General features: G+C 42.0%; 1 long non-coding RNA gene across 2 annotated transcripts; it reads right to left on the bottom strand.

Annotated features, from left to right (window-relative positions):
- Nucleotides 1–658: 658 nt before the first annotated feature.
- On the bottom strand, nt 659–6445 carry LOC129822898 (uncharacterized). 2 transcript variants are annotated; one of them, XR_008754545.1, is made up of 3 exons: nt 5159–6438; nt 3195–3359; nt 659–2998 (listed from the first exon to the last, which is right to left on the bottom strand). It is a non-coding gene; the product is annotated as an uncharacterized LOC129822898 (long non-coding RNA). The 2 variants fall into 2 exon arrangements; XR_008754544.1 differs by having other exon boundaries at nt 659–3359; nt 5765–6445.
- Nucleotides 6446–24757: the final 18312 nt, after the last annotated feature.

Raw genomic sequence — 24757 nt, 5'->3', positions numbered from 1 at the left:
CCCTAGAAAGCATTACACGTTTGGCTCTAATGTGAGGCGTATACTGGGTAGGGCCCTAGAAAGCATTACGCGTTTGGCTCTAATGTGAGGCGTATACTGGGTAGGGCCCTAGAAAGCATTACACGTTTGGCTCTAATGTGAGGCGTATACTGGGTAGGGCCCTAGAAAGCATTACGCGTTTGGCTCTAATGTGAGGCGTATACTGGGTAGGGCCCTAGAAAGCATTACGCGTTTGGCTCTAATGTGAGGTGTATACTGGGTAGGGCCCTAGAAAGCATTACACGTTTGGCTCTAATGTGAGGCGTATACTGGGTAGGGCCCTAGAAAGCATTACGCGTTTGGCTCTAATGTGAGGTGTATACCGGGTAGGGCCCTAGAAAGCATTACACGTTTGGCTCTAATGTGAGGTGTGTACTCCAATTACCCTGCTTTAACAGGATTACAACAGATAAAACATACTAAGATGCCCTGCGGCTGGGTGAAGAAATGAAATAGGATGTAATAAGGTGATCTGGTGAAGGGTGATAAGAGGATCTAAACAGAATAGCAGCCAACAGTAGATCAGCTATCACTGAACAGGGAGCAGAGATGGGCTCTGTCTGAAGGACTGCAAGACAGCCCTGGGTTGATGTGATGTCAAGAATGTACATGAACAATGTTGTGTATCTTTTGTGAAATTTTATTTATAGAATAAGACACTTTTACAATACATGGGTCATTGGCATTGTCGTTTACATTGCAGCTGTGTTTGTGTAATACATTATCACTAAAATAATGATATGCTATGAATTAAACACATCTAAATTAAAAAGGAAATAATGTAAACTATCAGATAGATATTGGGTTTAATGTCATTGGATTTCCAATGTATATTACTGTAACATATTTAGTGAATTTAAAGGATGTTAATAATTTGTTATAACAACAAATGTAGTAATTCTTAAAGATGTATAAACGTCATATTTGTATGCAAGTATACTTTGTAGGAAAGCAGAACATTGCTAGAATATATGAAAAATAAAATGGATCAATTTATAATACTATTCTTGTAAATGAAGATGTGTTCAATAAAGTTCATGCTCAATTCACTGAATCTATACATTTGACTATTGGCTATGACATTCTTACTGTCTATCAGGATAATTGACATTGTCTACTAGTAATATCATGTAAACGTGACAAGAGAAAATCCCAAAAGCAGGCATAGGTAAAGAATGGTTCAGCAGCTGAATTGATCAGGACCACGTGATCATGGTTAGGTAAAGATCGTGTCAGCAGCAAGGGCCTGGTTTGTTTCAAAACAGAAAATACAGAGATTCATTGAAGCACAACATATTAGACATATGTCTACCACCCTCTCTTTCTCCATGTAGATGTATTTTTGGAAATCGTTTAGATCCACTACAGAAGGTGAAATACAAAGTACATTCTGATAGGATCTTTATCAGATATGTAGTTTCCATAGTGGTGAAATATGGGGTCAACCAAGCTTCTGGTGTTTATTTCATTTTCCTACCGATTCAAACAAAGATTCAGTGGGATTTCTATCATTATAAATAGATTAATACTTATCAAGCGAGCCAAGCAGTTAACATATAATTGTGTACTTTTAAATATCTGAAATGGTATTAGTACAGCTAGTTTAATTAATTTGTATGATAGTAATCAAGACCTTTTGTATAGCTGTTGATTTTTTTCATTATTCTTAAAAGACAAAGAATGCTTGTAAAAAAAAATATATATATAGATTTAAATATAAATACCATACATTTAGTCTTTTATGACATTTAATGGACAACATTTTTTTTCTGGGGGGGAATTTTGAGTGTGGCTCTATAAGTTAACTTGTTCCTACTATGGTGTTTAAATGGATTTTACATGGGTGTTAGGGTTCAGAATGCACCCTGCATCCAACCAGGGGGACTGACTGATACATATTCATGGCATATACTATACATATGATAACACGGAAAACCCGGTTATGGTCCATTTGAGCCTGTGGTAATTGTTATCGAGACCCACTCTCCTCCAATGCATAAATTGAGCTCTCGCTAGAGCGGTGGACATTTTGTTGTCTGGGCTCCGGTGTGGCAGCTCTTTCGTGTGGAAAACCCAACGCGATAAATGTCATTTCAAAATCAATTTGCATAAAAAAGGAGAAGGAGGAAAAGAGTGCTTGGTCTGGACGACTGATAATAAATAGACTCGAGAGATTTGCATGAGAGAGGACCAGGGCCATGCAGTCTAACCTCTGCTATAACTGCACAACAACACTATCCTGTTGTATCAGAAGCCTATGAAATACACACTCACTGTAGCATATCTACCACACAATACAAATACATAATGCAGCATGAATATATCCAAATACACTTTCATATACTGGACATGATAATGGTCAAATAAACATGTGACATCTGAAACATCTGTGACAAAACAACAACATCACAGTATAAAAATTATGAAAAGGGTGGGGGGGGGGGGGGGGGGGGGGTAAAAAAAAAAAAATGCAGACGAGAGTGGTTGGTCGACACTATCTCAAGACTGGACAGCACAATCATCACTGAAACAGATAGGCAGCCGGCAGTGCTCTGTCTCATTGCTTGATAAATGGGCCTGGATGTCAGTCAGTCTCTACGGTTTGTGTTTCTGTGTGCCAACTCCTCAGTATTAAAAGGAAACAGGTAGGGGGGTGCTTCGATCTGATCAATAGTCCTCAGCTGCAGACGAAGACAGACGAAGAAGAAGAAGAGGACTCTCCTCGACTACGCGTATTCTTAAGCAATAACAACGTGATCCGTATTATACACCCAAGAATACCCGTCACCGAAGAGAATCTTAAACACAGAGGCAATAATGGGAATCGCAAGCAAGCGTGACCGCATCGTCAAATTCCTCAGTCGATCCCAATGGAAAGCAACACAGAGAAAGACACTGTATCAACATAATTGATTGAAGACGCCTTGAAGCACAACACAAAGCCCCTTCAAAGGTTTTTCTGCAAATAGAAATGAACAACAGTGCATTTTTCAATCCAAAGCCAAAAGAACAAAGTGGTGTAAACTATCTTCTCTTCCAAGAGTCTGCATCTCTCTCTCTCACACACGCCAGTGGTCAAATAAATGGAGCTCCATAAGAGAGGAGAGGTAAAGGGGTGGTGTGTGGGGACGCTTGCCCCCTCAGCATGCTCTTACCTGGGCCAGAGGTGGTCTGAAGCCCTGCCCTCCTTGGAAGTCCTGGTGGTCCTGTCCTCCAGGAGCGATCCATAAGGAGGAAGAGATGTCCATTTTAGCCCTGTCCTGCTCTCTCTCTCTTTCGCTCTCACTCCACACCAGCATATCCACACATAATGAAACCTCCTGGAAACACAGAGATGTAGAGGTTAAGGGTCACAACCACAACCACCCATGGCCTTTTAAACCATCCATAACACCACAGCCCTAGTACATCCCATTAACATCCCACGGTCAACCCAACCCCCTCCTCCTAAAGAATCTGGTCAAATCAAACAAACTGAGAGAATGCCAGGAGGCAGGTATAAAACTGGACTATTTGAAGATGATTTTGTCCAGAATGTCAGACTAACAGAGACAACAGGGGTCGCTTGAGATTTTATTCCAAAACATACACCAACTATTCCTATATTTAATATAATAAATTAAATGACATCTTTGTAAGGAAAAATGAAATCTGCACAAATTTGCCAGAATCAAAATAATATCGTTCTTTAAATTATTCTGAATAAAATACATTTTGAAATGTGTTGATATAAGATGTGAGGTGTGTTATTGTGAAATGTTAATTCACCAAAGGCCCTGAATTTTTGAAGATAATTTTCCAAATTAAAGTAATAATTAAATGCCGCTATGAAGACATAAATAATGTATGATAAGTCAAAGCAATTTCATTCCAACCGACTCTAATTGATTTGCTCACATGAATGCAAATAGCAGGCTCCAACTAAGCCTATCCAAAATCATTCCATTGATTCGATGTAAAAAAAAAAAAAAAATTGATTCAAGATCTACAATTACTTCATTAATCGTTTTGTAAAAGAAAAAGACTTCATCTGCATCTCCACAACCTCCAGATTTATATTAAGAAACTGTTATTCCCGACTTCACCGTTCAAACCTTAAAAAATGTGTATGTCTGACAATTACATTATGCATGACAGCCAGGATGAAATTCATACCAGAACTAACGATGGAAAAAGGAAAGCATTTAGACAGTTAACCACTGGAATAATCAAAGCAACCAATTTGAAGATAAAAAAAATATATCATTACAATCCACTCTTGGTTGGACCTGATAGAAAACGCCCTAAAAAGATACAAAAAAACTGAAATTGGGAAATCACCCTACAGTACTTAGCTAAATCACCCTACAGCTATAGCTACTATTCCAAGACAAAATAAATCATGGACAAGACTAACTGGATAACACAGTGAAAACCATGCAGCAATTTGTTCAGTTTACCTAAACCACAATTTGTTCAGCTTACCTAAACCACAATTTCGCCCCCACACTGAGGAAAACAGGGTGATGGAGACAAACAGACAGAGAAAGAAAGAATGAAAGAAAGAATAAAAGACAGAACAAAAAAAGAAAGAGGGGGAAAGAGGTGCTTATCCTTCAGTGTCTCTCGTTCTCTCTTCTACCCAGCGGTTAGTCTAGGAAGCTGAGGCACGGGGCACAACAATAGCAGCTCTCCAGCATCCCCTCTCTCCTCTTAGGCTGGACCACTTCTCTCTGGTCTCTAAAGCAGCCTGAAAGACCCCCCCCCCCCCCCCCTGTGCTGTTGAGAGCTGGGACATACCCCCCACACACTAGCCTTTGTACCCCCCTCCCCCCACACACAAGCCCATATCCGGGTGGATAACCCCAACCATCCACCCCCATCAATCTACCCTCCAGCCCTATGGGTGTTTCCACCCATCTTAGATATACACAGAATAAACTTACCAGGATCATTGATTCACCTAGAGAAACTCGAACCAAGAGTTTTTTTTACGTAGAAATGATGCTCATCAAAGAATAGTAAGATACATTTTCACTAACAAATGGATATTCTGTGCTTTTTTCACACATTATTCAATGTTCTACTAGGTATCTTTGGCTTGAATCCCATTTTTCAGCTGATTTATTTCAATACTCACAGATGTATACCACTGTACTTAGACCCCCACACGTTGCAGGCAGAGATGAAAAGATGAGTAGGAGAGCAGAGGGAGAAGAAGAGTGAAAATCTGTGCAGATTATTTTTTCTGCTGTGGTCGGCCGGAGTATCTCTGGATGAATCTGTATTCTCTTCCTCACTCCTCCTCACCTCCCTCCTCCTCGTCCTCTTCGGTCTGAGAGGCTCTTGCCTCGCGCCTCCGCCAGATGAAACCCCCCTTACTTGCTGGACCCTTTTTCTGATTGCAATTTAATTGCGGGAGTCCCATGAATATGGTAATACCTCACACCACACGAGACGAATCCAATGAAAAAAAGAAAGCCACCAGACAGTCAAACACACCAATACACACAACGGGACGACAAAGCACACAAAAAAACAAACACCAAGAAAAATGAACACCAAACTCCTTTTGTATGTACAACAATTTTGTACACTGTTGGTCAGTATACAGCAGAGAGAAAAAAACATGTCTGCACCAAAAAAAAACAAGAAAATAAAAATTGATCACAATTTTTACTTCTTTTTGGGATGAAAAAAGAAGAAGAGGGAATTGTGGCATATCCACTTGTGTTGAAGCTCTTACCCTGTGAGTGTTGGTCCAGGCACAGCCTTCCACAGAGCTACTAGCCAGGCTGGTGTCTGATCCCCTGCCTCAGAGAAGACATGCCGTGATTGTAAGGTATATCACCTTGTTTTTGTGTTGTCCACAGTGGAGAGTGGTGGATTGCAATGGGGTTAGTAGCCTGCGCGTCGACCAGCAGCGTTTGTTCACAGGCAGGTGTTCCCCATGCGCAGGCAGCCCCCTCACAGTCCCAGCGTGTAGCAGTAGCGCCTAACGTGTCAGCCAGTCGGCCAGCCAGCCAGCCAGCCATGGGGTTGTGCAGGTGGATGAGGCTGCAGTAGCAGCAGCATCAGCAGCAGCAGCCTCTCAGGGAGGGACGATGCTCAACAACAGGATCAAACCTCCTCTTTGCACAGTTGTTGCTCGCCACAGCGAATGAACTTACAGCTAGAGAGCGAGAGGCAGAGAGAGACAGAGAGAGACATGGGAAAGAGAGAGGGATGGGAGAGAGTGACAGAGAGAGGAGAGACTGAGAGAGTGTGCGAGTGGTGTGATGTGTGTGTGAGAGAGAGAAAGGAGGAGAGAGAGAGGTAGAAAGAGGAGGGAGTGGAAGGAGAGGTGGGGTTAGAGAGGGAGAGAAAGGAGGAGGGAGTTTGAGAGAGGGGAGAAATCGCAGCAAACCCACAGCTACAAGTCTGTGGATTGACATTGGATCCTCTCTCCTGCTCAGAGGAAGGGAAAGGAGAGAATAATTAGATTTGAGCTTCACATATGGTTCCAGGAGGCAGGCAGTAAGTCGTGGTGGGTCGCGGATCTCAGGCACCTAATGGTGGATTAATTGAGGGACATCTGACATGCTGCACGCTCTATGGGCCCCACGTTGACTGGTTCCCAAATGGGGGTAGGGGGTGCACGAGGGGCCATGTAACCCCCTGGGGACCGCTGTTAGTACAATGAGCTGAAAAAATACCACCATGAAAATGGTTCTATGTACTGTGTTCTTTCCTTCTCCATCCCTGATCACCAGCATGTGTTGTTTGATATAAAAAAAGAGAGGGATGAAAAGAAGGTCATTTCTCTTTGAGTTGTAAAGATTCTAATTTAATTTCCTTCTGGGGAGATAAGTCAAATGTGTGTTACTGTCATCAGTTGAAGAGGAAAGGAAAGTATTAGAGACGTCCTCAGTGTGATGACGAGTCGCTCGATCTTATGAGAGAGAGAGAGAGAGAGAGAGAGAGAGAGAGAGAGAGAGAGAGAGAGAGAGAGAGAGAGAAACAGAGAGAGAGAGAGAAACAGAGAGAGAGAGAGAAACAGAGAGAGGGAGAGAGAGAGAGAGACAGGGGAGAAAAGACAGAGAGAGACCACAAGCCCAATGCATTTCCCTGGAATAAAGGAGAGAAAAAACAAACACACCTCATTTCTTTCAGACTGATGTAAGGTTGTCTTAACGCCAACAAGCCTTTTAACTTCCCGAAATGGGGCTGCCTTTTGAATTTCAATTACGAGGGCCTAAAATGATTTGAAGAGGGATTTTTTTTCTTGGTAATTGTCTGATCAGAGATGATTCCCTGGTGATCAAAGATAAGATCTGTAAACACTCAAGCTGATCAATGGAAAAGTACTTTTGATGTGACACTGTTCTTAATCTTCTCTCAAAGACAACTTTTCATGTACTTAAAGCTTTCCCATTGATTTAAATTTTCAAAAAAAGTTCTGTGTAATATTCACTGTTTTCAAAATCAGTAGCACGTATAAATTATTGTTATATTATACACCGAACCTTCATTCTTAGGTGAGTAAATAAAAAAATCCAGGTCCGTGGTCTTAATTTCGATGAATTCCCCTTAAGTAAATGTCACACACAAACAAACACACAAGCTTTAGCCTAACTCTACAAAAACTATTTGTGTGAGGCTAAAACATTTTCACCAATCTTAAAGATATGTGGAAAAATTATATAAGCATTATCTTCTAGTATGATTCTAATACAAAGCAGACAAAAGAATGAAATGGGCAGAGTTCCACTCAGAGCACAGCTCTTTACTGCCCCCTATTGATCCCTGTGGGTCTGGCATCACAGACCCAGCAGCACCAGGCTCTGCTCGTTGTTCTATGAAAGGATGTTTCATTCTGAAGGCATTCAGAATGACACATAAGAGCTGAATAACAAATAATTCTTCATGCGGCAAAGTCATTCAGAGAGACAAACAAACAGCACACAAATGAAACAAAGAAAAGGCATGCAGAAAGCTTTCTCTCCTACTGGAAAAGTAAGGAGTGGAAAGGAGAGATGAGGGGCAGATAGATCGAGAGAGAGAATGAGAGGGGCAGAGAGCGAGAGAGAGGGAAGGAGAGAGATGGTGAGGGCATAGACAGAAGGAAGGAGAAGGTTTGAGGTAAGAGTGACTTTTGAGATGGTTCATGGTGGAATGAGCGAGTCACATAATCAATTCAGATTTGAAGCGCTGCAAGGCCAAGTCTCTTCTCCGCACAAAGTGTCGCCTCACGTCCACAAAAAAAATCCATAAGGCACTTTTTTTTTTAACAAGGTCTCAGTGAATATGAGTGTGTATGGGTATACTGGGGGAATGTACAGGGTTAAATCCTGCTCTCTGTTGTTGTACTGAACCCCTTGTTTGCTCCAGTTGAGGTAATTGAAATGGACTGTTCTTCATCGATTAGGAAGATACTTATATAATGCTATACAAAAGGTAAGTCTGCTGGACCTTGGTGTATTTTCATACACAGCCTATACTGTTCAGAAATACCACTATACATACCAACTCAGTGGCCTTGTGTTTAGAGTGTACACCCTGAGATTGGAATGTAGGGGGTCATTTAGTGACTGTGGTGTAGTGGAGAGTAAATGCAAGTAAACACAGCTAACCAACTTTTTTGTGGAGGGGGTCCACCTTTTGCTGAAAAATTACATTGAAAATATATACTAACGTTAGGTGCTAGGTGCTATCTAAAACCTAAAAGGGCTCTTCGGCTGTCCCTGTATGACAACCCTTTGAAGAACACTTTTTGGTTCCAGGAAGAAGAACCCTTTTGAGTTCCATGTAGAACTCTTCCCACAGAGCGTTCTACATGGAACCCAAACGTGGTTCTCCTATGGGGACAGTTGAAATAACCCTTTTGGAACCCTTTTTTTTCTAAGAGTGTAGTTAGGAACGGCGATCAGAGTTTACCCACCTATTTGCTTTAGCACCACATTACCGGTCATTAGGCAACAACATCTACTATCGCAGTTAGTCAGTCCATCTCTATTTACTCTCTCTGATATATTATTAATAATACATATTAATAGATGACCTGTATTTACAGCTTACTATTACTACTTGCTTATGACCTACTCTATGAATTGTTACATTGCCACTTTTAGCACCTGTACAGATCCCCTGACTAGAAATTATATATTCAAATTTGATTCACTCAATTAATTCACCTCATGGATCATGCTAGATGCAAGGATGCTGGCCTGCCACTACTCATGCAAAGCATACTGTAGGGACTTGGCAGTGTTTTGATTTAACACCCAACATGAGCACAAATGCTACCAATGCGTATCGACACAGATAAACGGTTTGAAATTACTTACAAAGGACACATACAAACACCACACACACCCAGACACACACATCCAGGCCCACACACAGACACACACACATACAAACACCACACACACCCAGACACACACATCCAGGCCCACACACAGACACACACACACACACACACACACAGACACACACACACACCCAGACACACACATCCAGGCCCACACACAGACACACACACACACAGACACACACACACACACACACACAGTTAGTCAAATGTTTTTTTTTGTACTAGTCTTGTGGGGACTTCTGGTCCCCGCAAGTATAGTTAAACACGCCCACCCCCCCCCACCCCCCCCCCCCCCCCCCCCCCCCGGCCCCCCCCCACACACACACACACACACATCTGAACCATTGCAAGTCCGGTACATAGCCTTCGCTCCACATATTTAAACGGACACAAGGGATAGAGAGATGAGAAGACTATGCCGCAAAGGCTAAACACAATGCAGCTGCAACATAATGGCCTTACATTCATTCCATTGCATTATTAAAGAGAGAGAAAGAACGCCTCAGGCGATGGCTGAGGGGAGAGGCAACAATAAACAAGAGAAAATGCACACATTTGAAAACAGACACTTAGAACATTTACCAATGTAGCAGGTGAATATTCAGCCTGCAGTAGGTAGTGGGTATGATAACACGCTAGACATATAGGCCTAGATGATATTACCCCACAGATACCAGTGCAAAAGCCTCATGGCAACAAAACACTGGGTACGGCAATATTCTGCATAGCAACATCAACACACTCTGCACTGCACTCTATTTGTGCATCCCAAATGGCACCCTGGTCCCTATATACAGTGCATTCAGAAAGTATTCAGACCAGTTCATTTTTCCCAGATTTTGTTACGTTACAGCCTTATTCTCAAATGGATTCAATTGTTTGTTTCCCTCATCGAACACAATTTCCCTCATCTACACACAATAGCCTATAATGACAAATCAATAACAGGGTTCTATAACTGAAATTTCACATGTACAGTAGTATTCAGACCCTTTACTCATTACTTTGTTGAAGATACTTTGGCAGCGATTACAGCCTTGAGTCTTCTTGGGTATGACTCTACAAGCTTGGCACACCTGTATTTGGGGAGTTTCTCCCATTCTTCTCTGCAGATCCTCTCAAGCTCTGTCAGGCTGGATGGGGAGCGTCGCTGCACAGATATTCGATTGGGTAAAAGTCAGGGCTCTGGCTTGACCACTCAAGGACATTCAGAGACTTGTCCCAAAGCCATTCCTGCGTATTCTTGGCTGTGTGCTTAGGGTCATTGTCCTGTTGGAAGATGAACCTTCGCCCCAGTCTGAGGTCCTGAGCGCTCTGGAGGAGGTTTTCATCAAGGATCTCTCTGTACTTTGCTCCGTTCTTCTTTCCCTCGATCCTGACTAGTCTCCCAGTCCCTGCTGCAGAAAAACATCCCCACAGCATGATGCTTCACCGTAGGGATGGTGTTGGCCAGGTGAGGAGCAGTGCCTGGTTTCCTCCAGACGTGACGTTTGGCATTCAGGCCAAAGAGGATTTCAATCTTGGTTTCATCAGACCAGAGAATATTGTTTCTCATGGTCTGAGAGCCCTTTAGGTGTCTTTTGGCAAACTCCAAGCGGGCTGTCATGTGCCTTTTACAGAGGAGTGGCTTCCGTCTGGCCACTCTACCATAAAGGCCTGATTGGTGGAGCGCTGCAGAGATGGTTGTCCTTCTGGAAGGTTCTCATATCTCCACAGAGGAACTCTGGAGCTCTGTCAGAGTGACCATCAGGTTCTTGGTCACCTCCCTGACCAAGGCCCTTCTCCTTGATTCCTCAGTTTGGCCGGGCAGCCAGCTCTAGGAAGAGTCTTGGTGGTTCCAAACGTCTTCCATTTAAGAATGATGGAGGCCACTGTATACTTGGGGACCTTCAATGCAGCAGAAATATTTTGGTACCCTTCCCCAGATCTGTGCCTCGACACAATCCTGTCTCGGAGCTCGACGGACAATTCCTTCAACCTCATGGTTTGGTTTTTGATCTGACATGCGCTGTCAACTGTGGGACCTTATATAGACAGATATGTGCCTTTCAAAATCATGTCCAATCAATGGAATTTACCACAGGTGGACTCCAATCAAGTTGTAGAAACATCTCAAGGATGATCAATGGGAACAGGATGCACCTGAGCTCAATTTCCGAGTCTCATAGCAAAGGGTCTGAATACTTATGTAAATAAGATATTTACGTTTTTTATGTTTCATACATTTGTAAAAATTTTAAAGACCTGTTTTCGATTTGTCATTATGGGGTATTGTGTGTACATTAATGGCAAAACACATTTATTTAATCCATTTTAGAGTAAGGCTGTAACATAACAAAATGTGGAAAAAGGGAAGGGGTCTGAATATTTTCCGAACACACTGTATTGCATTACTTTTGACCAGGACCAAAAGTAGTGCACTTTGTAGGGAATATGGTGCCATTTGGGCTGCATCTCCCTCTGACCTTTGACCTGGAGAAGGAGAGCTCGATTAAGTCATGGCACATCTGGTGCCATAGAACGACATTAGACCTCAGCACACAGTTGTAGCAGGAAGCCAGCAATACATAGAAGAGGGTGTACTCACCTCGAGTAGTAGTTGGAGAGAGGAGAGAGACAGTCCTTTGTTTCTTATACCACTATTAAGTAGAACCAGGAGAAAATGTTTTTTCACACACAAACACACACACACAAATTAGGAATGTAAATTGGTGGCTCTCTCATGCAAATGATTTGCGAGTTATGAAAAGAGACTGGGAGACACTCCTCCCTCTTGATTAGATTACAGAGAATGTGAAGGCTTTTAATAGGGAAGACGGAGGAAAACCTCACAACCAAATACAGACAAATATTGCTTTTATTTGACTCAGTTTAGAATTCCCATGGTGAATCTGTGCCAAAGAATCCATTCTATTTTCAATTTTTTACCTCTCAGGTACGTCAAATAAAACCTCAAGAATCGAGTAGAATCTTTCCTTCAAAATGTCTCTGTCTGGCGTTGTAACCTATCAGTCGTGTTGTCTGACAGCGCCCAGTGACGGTCGTCAGGGCGAGCCAACCAATCTCATCCCCCGGTTCCGTCTGTCAATACTGACAAAGAAGAATTATGACGTGTCATCAGATATTTATGTCCAGAGAGCTTTAAGCATACAGGATTGTTCCATATTATTTGCGTCTACTGTCCATCAATTGACCCGTGGATTGACCCCTGCCAGCTGCCATAAGTCCTGCTGCCTCAGACATGTCGTAACTCTGGTGTCGCTGGGGCGATAATAGTCATAAATCATCAGCCATATAAAAGGCTCCAACCTGACGCCATACTTAGAGAGCCAGCCGCCACAGCAGAATAAGTATTTTGTGTGTTTGCGTGCGTGTGTGTACTGTGTTCCAGCCAAGTGCTCGGACCCAGCATAGAGAATATAGTATCATTGTAAAATGAGGCACACCACTGAGGAGACGTATGCATGCATTTCCTAATCATTCTGCCATTTTTACAGTCTCAGCTTGGCCTGTAGAAGGCCCTTCTCTGATTGATGCTATATTTTCTCTCTGTCTGGATGAGATGTTGTCTGAGTGAATGTGCTAATCAAGATTTGTGTCAGGGTGAGGTCAACCACAATGGCATGCTGTGTGTGTATGCGTGTGTGTGTGGTGTGTTCATGTTTGAGCATCCATGCAAAGATGTGTGTATTGGTTCTGTAGATACATGTGCATGAGTGTGTGAGTAGGGTTTTCATACATGCATAGGCACATATGTGGGATGTAAATATCTTCTTATGCATGGCTTAGCCGGAGTGAGAATATATTGCCTTGATTGGCATGCATTGCTATTGTATGGTTGTCATTGAATATTATTGCTAGAATTCTGCTTACAAAGAAGTTGTTTAGGCATTTTGAAAAGGTAAACCAAGGTTAACCATCAAATTGAGCTAACTAACCATAGCAAAGAGTTGCATCACCCAGTCAGTGTCTGCAATCTGCATTGTGTCGTCACTCTCTCCATGGCTCATTACTGCAGTACTGGAGTCAGACTTGTCAGCTATCATACTGTGTGAAACCCAGAAACCAGGGTGACATTATCTTAAGACGGACAAGCAAGAAATGAGCTCTGCCAACTCCATGTTGTAGATAGAGAGGTGTGCATTCCAAATGCCACCACAACATTATTTAGTGGACTACTTTTGACCAGACTCCATAAAAAGTAGTGCACTATATAGAGAATAGCGTGCCATTTGGGATGCGCTCAGGGTGTAACTCTAACTCTAGCTAGAACTTGTGAAGCTTCTTTGTATGGTTGTACTTCGTGACTCAGTTGTCAACTGGATTCAGGAGTCTGTCCCTGAAGATGAAATAACAGAAAACTCAACCTCACTCATTGGCTCTGATTGCTTAACACTAGAGTTAATTAACTGTCACAAACCCTGTCATTCTTTCGTTTCTTTATTTTTTGCTTTTTTTGTTGTTGCCCTGACTGCATGATTTCTGTCTTGTTATTTGTTGGCACATTTACTTGTCATGTTCATACCCATGAACGTTCACTTATCAATCGTGCAGGAAGAGGAAGGAAATGGAGTTGCAACCAATTTCTTGACACGTCTTTGATATGTGCTGGCGGTTGGGGTGACATGATACGGTGTCACCAAGCGAAGCGTGATCAGAGGCTTTCCGGGAAGGAAATCTACATCGAAAATATGTCTTAAACATTTCCAAAATATGTCTAAAACATGAAACTATCCCCTAGTATTAAGATTGAAATAAGTGAAATGGCAGCTGAGCACAAACTGAATGGCAGTCTTGAAATGCTTATATACTTTTATCAAATGTACATACAGTCGTGGCCAAAAGTTTTGAGAATGTCACAAATATTAATTTCCACAAAGTTTGCTGCTTCAGTGTCTTTAGATATTTTTGTCTGATTTTACTGTGGAATACGGAAGTATAATTACAAGCATTTCATAAGTGTCAAAGGCTTTTATTGACAATTACCTGAAGTTGATGCAAAGAGTCAATATTTGCAGTGTTGACCCTTCTTTTTCAAGACCTATGCAATCCGCCCTGGCATGCTGTCAATTAATTTCTGGGCCACATCCTGACTGATGGCAGCCCATTCTTGTATAATCAATGCTTGGAGTTTGTCAGAATTTGTAGGGTTTTGTTTTTCCACCTGCCTCTGAGAATTGGCCACACGTTCTCAATGGGATTAAGGTCTGGGGAGTTTCTTGGCCATGGACCCAAAATATCAATGTTTTGTTCCCCGAGCCACTTAGTTATCACTTTTGCCTTATGGCATGGTGCTCCATCATGCTGGAAAAGGCATTGTTCGTCACCAAACTGTTCCTGGATGGTTGGGAGAAGTTGCTCTCGGAGGATGTGTTGGTACCATTCTTTATTCACGGCTGTGATCTTAGGGAAAATTGTGAGTGAGCCCACTCCCTTGGCTGAGAAGCATCCCCACACATGAATGGTCTCAGGATGCTTTACTGTTGGCATGACACAGGACTGATGGTAGCGCTCACCTTGTCTTCTCCGGACAAGCTTTTTTCCGGATGCCCCAAACAATCGGAAAGGGGATTCATCAGAGAAAATGACTTTACCCCAGTCCTCAGAAGTCCAATCCCCGAACCTTTTGCAGAATATCAGTCTGTCCCTGATGTTTTTCCTGGAGAGAAGGTGCTTCTTTGCTGCCCTTCTTGACACCAGGCCATCCTACAAAAGTCTTCGCCTCACTGTGCGTGCAGATGCACTCACACCTGACTGCTGCCATTCCTGAGCAAGCTCTGTACTGGTGGTGCCCCGATCCCGCAGCTGAATCCACTTTAGGAGACGGTCCTGGCGCTTGCTGGATTTTCTTGGGCGCCCTGAAGCCTTCTTCACAACAATTGAACCGCTCTCCTTGAAGTTCTTGATGATCCGATAAATGGTTGATTTAGGTGCAATCTTACTGGCAGCAATATCCTTGCCTGTGAAGGCCTTTTTGCGCAAAGCAATGATGACGGCACGTGTTTCCTTGCAGGTAACCATGGTTGAAGCTTCCAGTCTGATATTCGAACTCAATCAGCATGACAGAGTGATCTCCAGCCTTGTCCTCATCAACACTCACACCTGTGTTAACGAGAGAATCACTGACATGATGTCAGCTGGTCCTTTTATGGCAGGGCTGAAATGCAGTGGAAATGTTTTTGGGGGATTCAGCTCATTTGCATGGCAAATAGGGACTTTCCAATTAATTGCAATTCATCTGATCACTCTTCATAACATTCTGGAGTATATGCAAATTGCCATCATACAAACTGAGGCAGCAGACTTTGTGAAAATTAATATTTGTGTCATTCTCAAAACTTTTTGCCACGACTGTACACATGGCATTTCACATGTCACCCCATATCACCCAACCATATTTTGGCCTACTGTTGGGTTTGGCTGTGCAGTCAATTCCCTGGAGGTAGCCTACCTAAGCATGCCAAAGAAATGCCAATAGCTGCTCTATCCACTTGAAATGAGACACTGAACAGTGCGGCAGCTTCTGCATTTGGACTGATGAGTTCACATCTCCCTCTGTGTCCCAAATGGCACCCTATTCCCTATATAGTGCACTACTTTTGACCAGGGCGCATAAGTAGTGCACTATGTAGGGAATAGGGTGCCATTTGGGATGCAAACCTATCTAACTTGTCCTATCTCTCCACTCTGCCGGAAAGATTGTGCAGACACAACATTCAAATCACAATGACCTAATTTGACATCATTATGTCATCCACTGTACTTGATTTGATAATTTGATCAGTATTAACTGTCTGTGGACTAATTAATACCTGCTCAGAGTACAGCCATGTGTAATCCAGCTATACAGTTTATCTCACCTGCACATATTGTCCCTCCCTGCTTGTATCTTGCTAGACTCTTCACATCAGTGTCTGTTTGAGTCTAATACCATTTTCACACTACTGAGTCAACTGAGGAGAAGGCATTTGAGCCAATACAGTATTGTATGGTTAGGTTCGGCACGATAGTGTGAACATGATTTTGTGGGCCATGGTATAACCTCTCTCCTAATTGATGCTGCGACTGTGAGGCACGGTGAATCACGGTGATGTCGGTGAGAGAGAGTGCATGTGACGGCATCTTACCGGAACACAGCTGTGACTCACCCAGATGATGGCTGACAGAAACATGGCACCCTGGAGGATTACACAGCCAGCCATCTCCACAACTCCTTGCCTGTCTGCCTGGTCTGCCTGTCTGCCTGCCTGTCTGCCTGCCTGTCTGTCTGCCTGCCTGCCTGCCTGTCTGTCTGTCTGTCTGTCTGTCTGTCTGCATGTCTGTGTGCCATCGGCCCTGCAATATACTACAGCAGCCCGCCTGTCTGCCTTTCTGTCTACTGGCTGTAACAAGTATTTCCATCCTAGACCTGCTCTGCGCCTTCCAACTTTATTAGGTACATTCTCACCTTCCTTTCTTTCTCAGTATTTCTGCCATATGAATATGTTGGATGTTGTAGATGTACTGTAAGTGTTTCAAGCCAATACAGGTACAAGTATCTTTAAAATGCAAATACCTTCTTCCTCTCTGTTACTTTCTGTCCAACACTCTTTATCTAGTACCTCAACTGACTTCCCTGCATGCAGTTTTATCATTTGCTGCAGATTGCGTTCCATCTGGCCTTGTATCACGTTATCCTTTCCTTTCCAACATCTCTTTACACTCTTTATTATAAGAGTCTGAGTCTATAAGGCAGCTGCATTTTAATGTCCACAGTGGATGGCAGAAGTATTTCAATGTCACTACAGCTGTATGCTACTGGTGAAAGGGAGAAAGAACACTGCAACTATATACAGTACCTTCTCTCTCTCTTTCTCTCTCGCTCTCTCCTCCCACTCTCGTTCTCTCATTTCTCTCTTTTTATCTCACAGCCTCTCTCTCCCAGCCCCTTTTCGCTAGTCGTGATTGATCCCCTTGTGTTTATCAACTCTAATTAAACATTTAGAGCCATGGGCTCCCTGTTGTTCAATGTAATTTCCTCTAAATTCAAAAGTGGAGCAGCCCGAGAAATCTTTATTATTGGCAATGAAGGCTTAGCGATAATGAGCGAATGGGATGAAACGCCCAGTTTACCGAGACTCCAGCAGGCACTGTCTGAGAGAGCACTGATGAGAGAGGGAGGAGAAGGAGGAGGGAGGTGGGGAAGGGAGGAGATGGGATAGGGAGGTGTGGAGATGTAGTGAAGGAAGACGAAAAGACGAGACACAGATATGACTCCCTTATCACTCAGAGAGAAGATCAGAGAGAGGTAGAGGCCAGGCAATGACACCCTAAAGACCAGGGAATATTTCCATTCATGCAAATATCACTACTCCATATGCCTCATATCAAGTCATTCACATATAGAATAACATTGCTTTTTTTCAGGCTAACAGTGTTACCCTGGTATGATGTGGTTATCAAGCAAACAACGAAAAACCTATGTCCAGATTAATGTAATCTGATTAAGGGGAGATGTTGTATGTAATATAAAACCTCAGAGTATCGCTCAGCTTTTGGGACCTTGTTGCAATCTCCTCCTGGGCCAGACAACACAGAACTATAAACCACTAAAAGTTTGGAAATTTGGAAAGGTGATAAATAACAATCAAAGTGTTATTTAATTCGTTGTAGATAATCTAGACAGCCATTTTCAACGTATGGTGGTTCTCCCCAGTCTCCAGACATAGCCGGCTGCAACTAACCTTACAAACAAGAGTAACAGAATACATTTTAAAGAGATATCCAATTTGTTAAGCAAACTTTAACAAACAATGTTATGGCCATTTTACTGGAACAGATCTGATGAATCATTCTAGGAAAAGACAGATTGTGACCCATCTCTTTGCATGTTGGTCTGTGCTATTAACCGGTATTAGACTGAAAACAATGGACACAATAATGAATAGAATATGTATCACAATAATACACACACACAAATATATACGCTATATATACACAAAAGTATGTGGATACACAAATCAAGTGAATGGATTCGGCTATTTCAGTAAGTGCTGTTAATGTGAATTGGAAACGTCTAGGGGCAACAACGGCTCAGACTGCGACGTGGTAGGCCACACAAGCTCACAGAACTGGATCACGGAGTGCTGAAGTGGGTAGTGTGTAAAAATCATCTCTCCTTGGTCGCAACACTCACTACGGAGTTCCAACCTGGCTCTGGAAGCAAAGTCAGCACAATAATTGTTCGTCGGGAGCTTCATGAAATGGTTTGCCTTGTGGCTGCTCGGCCATGGCTAAAATCAGCATGCACAATGCCAAGCGAGGCTAAAATCAGCATGCACAATGCCAAGCGTCGGCTGGAGTGGTGTAAAGCTTGTCGCCATAGGACTCTGGAGCAGAGGAAACACGTTCTCTGGAGTGATGAATCATGCTTTACCATCTGGCAGTACGAAGGATGAATCTGGGTTTAGCGGATGCCAGGAGGACTCTACCTGCCCGAATGCATAGTGCCAAATGTAAAGTGGTGGAGGAAAATATGGTCTGAGGCTGTTTTTCATGGCTTTCATTAGTTCCAGTGAAAGGAAGTCTTAACGCTACAGCATACAATTACATTTCAGACAATTCTGTACTTCAACTTTGTGGCAACAGTTTGGGGAAGGCCCTTTCCTGTTTCAGCATGACATTCCCCCCGTACACAAAGTGAGGTCCACATAGAAATGGTTTGTCGAGATGGGTGTGGAAGAACTTGACTGGCCTGCACAGAGCCCTGACCTCAACCCCATCGAACACCTTTAGGATCAATTGGAACACCGACTGCGAGCCAGGCCTAATCGCCCAACATCAGTGCACAACCTCACTAATGCTCATCGTTGAATAGAAGTCCCTGCAGCAATGTTCCAACATCTAGTGGAAAGCCTTCCCAGAAGAGTAGAGGCTGTTATAGCAGCAAAGGGGGAACCAACCTCATATTAATATACATGACTTTGGAATGAGATGTACGGTGAGCAGGTGTCCATATACTTTTGGTCATGTAGTGTATATACAATATATACTGTACCAGTCAAAAGTTTGGACACACCTACTCATTCAAGGGTTTTTCTTTATTTTACTATTTTCTACATTGTGGGATAATAGTAAAGACATCAAAACTATTAAATAACACATATGGAATCAATAGTAACCAAAAAAGTGTTAAACAAATCAAAATATATTTTATATTTCAGATTCTTCAAAAGTAGCCACCCTTTGCCTTGATGACAGCTTTGCAAACTCTTGGCATTCTCTCAACCAGCTTCATGAGGTAGTCACCTGGAATGCATTTAAATGAACAGATGTTCGTTAGCTAACGTTACGTGACGTGTGTACAACACTCGTTGAATATGGCCGGTGTCAGTAAACGTCTGCAAAAAAGCAATGAAATTGTTGCCAGCAGAGCTGGTTAGGCTGTTTTCATGTTATCCAGAGGTAAACAAATCATCGGACAGAGCGTCAAGTGTACACTCTGAGAGCGAAAGGAAGAGCTCGTCACTAGATACCAAAACATTCAAAGGCCATTTTCTCAAAAGTGAGTTTTCAACTTTCAAAGCAGAATTACTTATCCATTGTTCCTCAAATGCAGTGTATGATATACCATTTTGTAGCTCTGAGTATCTACTTTTATCCAATGTAAAAAAAACACCTTTTCACATTTTGCTACATAAGACCGAATCCAGGTGGTGAGTCACATTTGTTTTTCAACAAGACAATGACCCAAAACACACCTCCAGGCTGTGTAAGGGCTATTTGACCAAGAAAGAGAGTGCTGCATCAGATGACCTGGCCTCCACAATCACCGACCTCAACCCAATTGAGATTGTTTGGGATGAGTTGGACCCAAAGGAAAAGCTGCCAACAAGTGCTCAGCATATGTGGAAACTCCTTCAAGACTGTTGGAAAAACATTCCAGGTGACTACCTCATGAAGCTGGTTGAGACAATGCCAAGAGTTTACAAAGCTGTCGTCAAGGCAAAGGGTGGCTACTTTGAAGAATCTGAAATATTAAATATATTTGGATTTGTTTGACACTTTTTTGGTTATAACATGATTCCGTTTGATTTATTTCATAGTTTTGATGTCTTCACTATTATTCTACAATGTAGACAGTAGTACAAATAAAGAAAAACCCTTGAATGAGTAGGTGTGTCCAAACTTTTGACTGGTACTGTATATATTGTCAAACAATTTGCAAAACACTATAAGACTTCCCACTTGTATTCCTTCTGAGTAACGTTGAGATAGAAACACCATTAGTCCTACTGTATTCTGCTGTTATTACCATGGGGGCATTTTATCAAATGTATATGTGTGTCTGCAGCCAATTTAACAAATCCAAAACCCGAGTAGCCTCCTCCAGCCGTCTTCCCCTAGTATTCCCATTAATATTATTAAAGTCAATCTGTTGGTTGGAGGGGTTAGCAGAAGGATGAGCATCGGACTATCTGTCTGTATCTCTCCCAGTGTGGGGCCTAATGGCTCTGATTGGCCTCCAAATTAAATTTAGACAGGATATTACTGTTACATGAGCTCTTTTCAACAATGCCATTTCCTTTTGCTTACACAGTACATTACCCAGCTTTCTCAACGCTGCTCCCTGCTCTTCGGCGTCCTCTCACTCGCTCTCTCTTTCTCTCTCTCTCTCTCACTCCTTCTCTCTCTGCTAAAACAAAAACAGGTCCAGAGCAATCTTACAGCCTCATGAACAATGGTGCAATGATTGGTGATATGAAACCGTACTTAAGAGCATGTAAAATCTTATTCCTGTCGCAAAGCATGCTGAATTGATTTGAATTTGACGCATTTGCATCATTCAAACATGAAAATAATTATATTGTGGTAAGAAAGAAAATTCAGGAGGGGTGGAAATATGAGAGGAGAAAGAGGATGTCGTAGAATACACCAAATGTATTAAAATATACACTTGTTAATGAACGAGAGAGAGAATGAGAGAATGACAGTGATGGTGAATGAAACACACTTCATAGTTGCCAGGGTCCATTGTGATTGGTCCTGGTGCTGCACAGACAGAATACAAGTTGCCTAGGCGAACCAGCCCTTCGCCAGGCACCAGGTACTGACTGCATTAACAAATAGCATTCCTATTCAAGTCAACAGAAAGGTTTTCAATGACAGCACGCGGGACAAAAGGTCATGAGAAGGCTTTGCGCCGTTAATTAAGTAAAATTGGTGAATGTCAGATCCACAAAGGTCACCACTAATCTCCTCATATTGTCATTCCTTCCTAGCTCATACAATGTGGGTTGCCAGATAATATCATTCCTTCCTAGAGCATACCATGTGGGTTGCCAGATATTTCTCAATCCTTACTGCATCCTACAATGTAGTTGCCATGCAGGCTGGTCGATATCTACGTCCATGACTATTTAAAGATGAATGAAGCTAGAACAACTAAACCACCTGCAAGGCAAGGAAAGAAAGTCTTCTGCCGAGGCACCATCGTCTGTTAACAGTAATACATTCAGACATCATGGATACAGATAAGCACAGTACATTTGTTAAAGGGTATATCCTTTCTCATTATATCAAACCAACAAATGAAGTTCCTCTGTGAATTATACAGTCGTACGTTATCTATCTTTCTCCAGAACTGAAGATAGATCATCTCTATATTATTATTAATAACAAAAATAATACTGTCCAATTTCGTAGTCATATTCGTGAGAGTGAGAGACAGTCCTGGGACTACAGGGATAGGTGGTGATTGGTTAGTGATGGTGATGGTGATGTACGTTGGCATCCTGTTTGATTATTGAGCCCCTCAGGGGACGAGGTGACATCGTGAGCCACATGTAGTTTATAATGAGACACAGAGTAGCTCGTTACTGGGATCTGTTATTGATCATTATCCTTCTGGGCAACACTGGTTGCGTCCCAAATTGCACACTATTCAATAAATAGAGCATTACTTTTGATTACTGTACTACATAGGGATTAAGTTGCCATTTGGGACACAGCCACTGTAATTTCTTATAGGATAAGATTGCTTGCTTTCTCTCTCTTCAGAATGGTAACTATCTCCATGTCGGTCAAGTTAGCAGGAGGATTGGGTACAGTAGGTTACTTTTTAAATGTAATCTGTTACAGTTGATAGTTACTTGTCCAAAATTGTAATTAGTAACGTAACTTTTGGATTACCCAAACTCAGTAACATAATCTGATTACATTAAATTGCTTTTAGAATACTTTCCCCTTAAGATGCATTAGAAGGCAAAAATGTATGTTACCTACTGACCAATGTCTATTGCAGGATAAATCAATGTTAAAGTTTACATAGCTGGTCATATATGGATGTTCAACTTTACTTCATGAGTTGGTTATGTAGGCTTCTTCTAACCCATCGCTTTCTACTACTGTCCATATAATAATACGATTAAATGTTATCTTTACATTAAAAGCCAAAGTTTATCAGAATTCCAATCATTCCAATAAATGATCTTCTTGATCTTCAAGAGTAGGACTTGGAAATATGAAAGTACAGATAAGCCAAATTGTTTTCCCTGAGCATAACACCAAAAATGAAGGACTCATTACTACTCTGTGGTTTATGATTTTTTTGTCATGGAGGACTGATTGGGCTCATTGATTTGAGTTGAAAAATAAATATTGATCTTATGGAATGGCATGCTTTGAGCACTACTGAAAATGTATATTTACATGTGAAAAATTAATGCCATCTGCTGCATTTGCTATAAGCCTATTGTTTACCTTTTTTTTGGTAATAGTTTGATATCTTGACAATAGGCATCCCGTCAACTGGACAGTTGTAAATCATGCAGCGCTGTGTGTCACAATCGCAGATTTTAGAGAAACAACAAATATCGGTACAAAAATGTGTCTCATCGGCTGAAAGATTCAATTATTGTTAATATAACTGCACTGTCCAATTTGCAGTAGCTATTGCTGCGAAAAAATGCCATGCTATCGAGAGCTCCTAACAACATGGCATTCTCTCAAACAGCTTCACCTGGAACACTTTTCCAACAGTCTTGAAGAAGTTCCCACATATGCTGAGCACTTGTAGGCTGCTTTTTCTTCACTCTGCGGCCTAACTCATCCCAAACAATCTCAATTGGGTTGAGGTCGGGTGATTGTGGAGGCTAGGTCATCTGATGCAGCACTCCATCACTCTCCTTCTTGGTCAAATAGCCCTTACACAACCTGGAGGTGTTTTGGGTCATTGTCCTGTTGAAAATCAAATTATAGTCCCACTAAACGCAAACCAGATGGGATTTTGTATCGTTGCAGAATGCTGTGGTAGCCATGCTGGTTAAGTGTGCCTTGAATTAAAAATAAATCACAGACAGTATCACCAGCAAAGCACCCCGACACCATCACACCTCCTCCTCCATGTTTCACGGTGGAAACCACACATGCGGAGATCATCCGTTGACATACTCTGCTACTCACAAAGACACAGCGGTTGGAACCAAAAATCTCAAATTTGGACTCATCAGACCAAAGAACAGATTTCCACCGGTCTAATGTCCATTGTTCGTGTTTCTTGGTCTAAGCAAGTCTTTTCTTCTTATTGGTGTCCTTTAATAGTGGTTTCTTTGCAGCAATTCGACAATGAAGAATTGATTCACGCAGTTCCCTTCTGAATAGTTGATATTGAGTTGTGTCTGTCAGCATTTATTTGGGCTCCAATTTCTGAGGCTGGTAACTCTAATGAACTTATCCTCTGCAGCAGAGGTAATTCTGGGTCTTCCTTTCCTGTGGTGGTCGTCATTAGAGTAAGTTTCATCGTAGCGCTTGATGGTTTTTGCGACTGCACTTGAAGAAACTTTCAAAATGTTCCAGATTGGCTGACCTTCATGTCTTAAAGTAATGATGGACTGTCATTTATCTTTGCTTATTTGAGCTGTTCTTGCCATAATATGGACTTGGTCTTTTACCAAATAGGGCTATCTTCTGTATACCACCCCTACCTTCTCACAGCACAACTGATTGGCTGAAACGCATTAAGAAGGAAAGAAATTGAACAAATTAACTTTTAACAAGGCACATCTGTTCATTTAAATGCATTCCAGGTGACTACCTCATGAAGCTGGTTGAGAGAATGCCAAGAGTGTGCAAAGCTGTCATCAAGGCAAAGGGTGTCTGCTTTGAAGAATCTCAAATCTCAAATCTATTTTAGTTTTGATGTCTTCACTATTATTACACAATGTAGAAAATCGTTATAAAGTTTTTTTGAATGAGTAGTTGTGTCCACACTTTTGAATAAAGAAGTGAAGACACTTTATACATAAAGAATGTATACAGTGCATTCGGAAAGTATTCAGACCCCTTGACTTTTTCTTCCACATTTTGTTACGTTATAGCCTTATTCTAAAATGGATTACATTTAAA

This window comes from Salvelinus fontinalis, chromosome 25 (genome assembly GCF_029448725.1).
Source record: "Salvelinus fontinalis isolate EN_2023a chromosome 25, ASM2944872v1, whole genome shotgun sequence".
Classification (NCBI taxonomy): domain Eukaryota; kingdom Metazoa; phylum Chordata; class Actinopteri; order Salmoniformes; family Salmonidae; genus Salvelinus; species Salvelinus fontinalis.
This window is presented reverse-complemented; position numbering and strand designations above follow the sequence as displayed.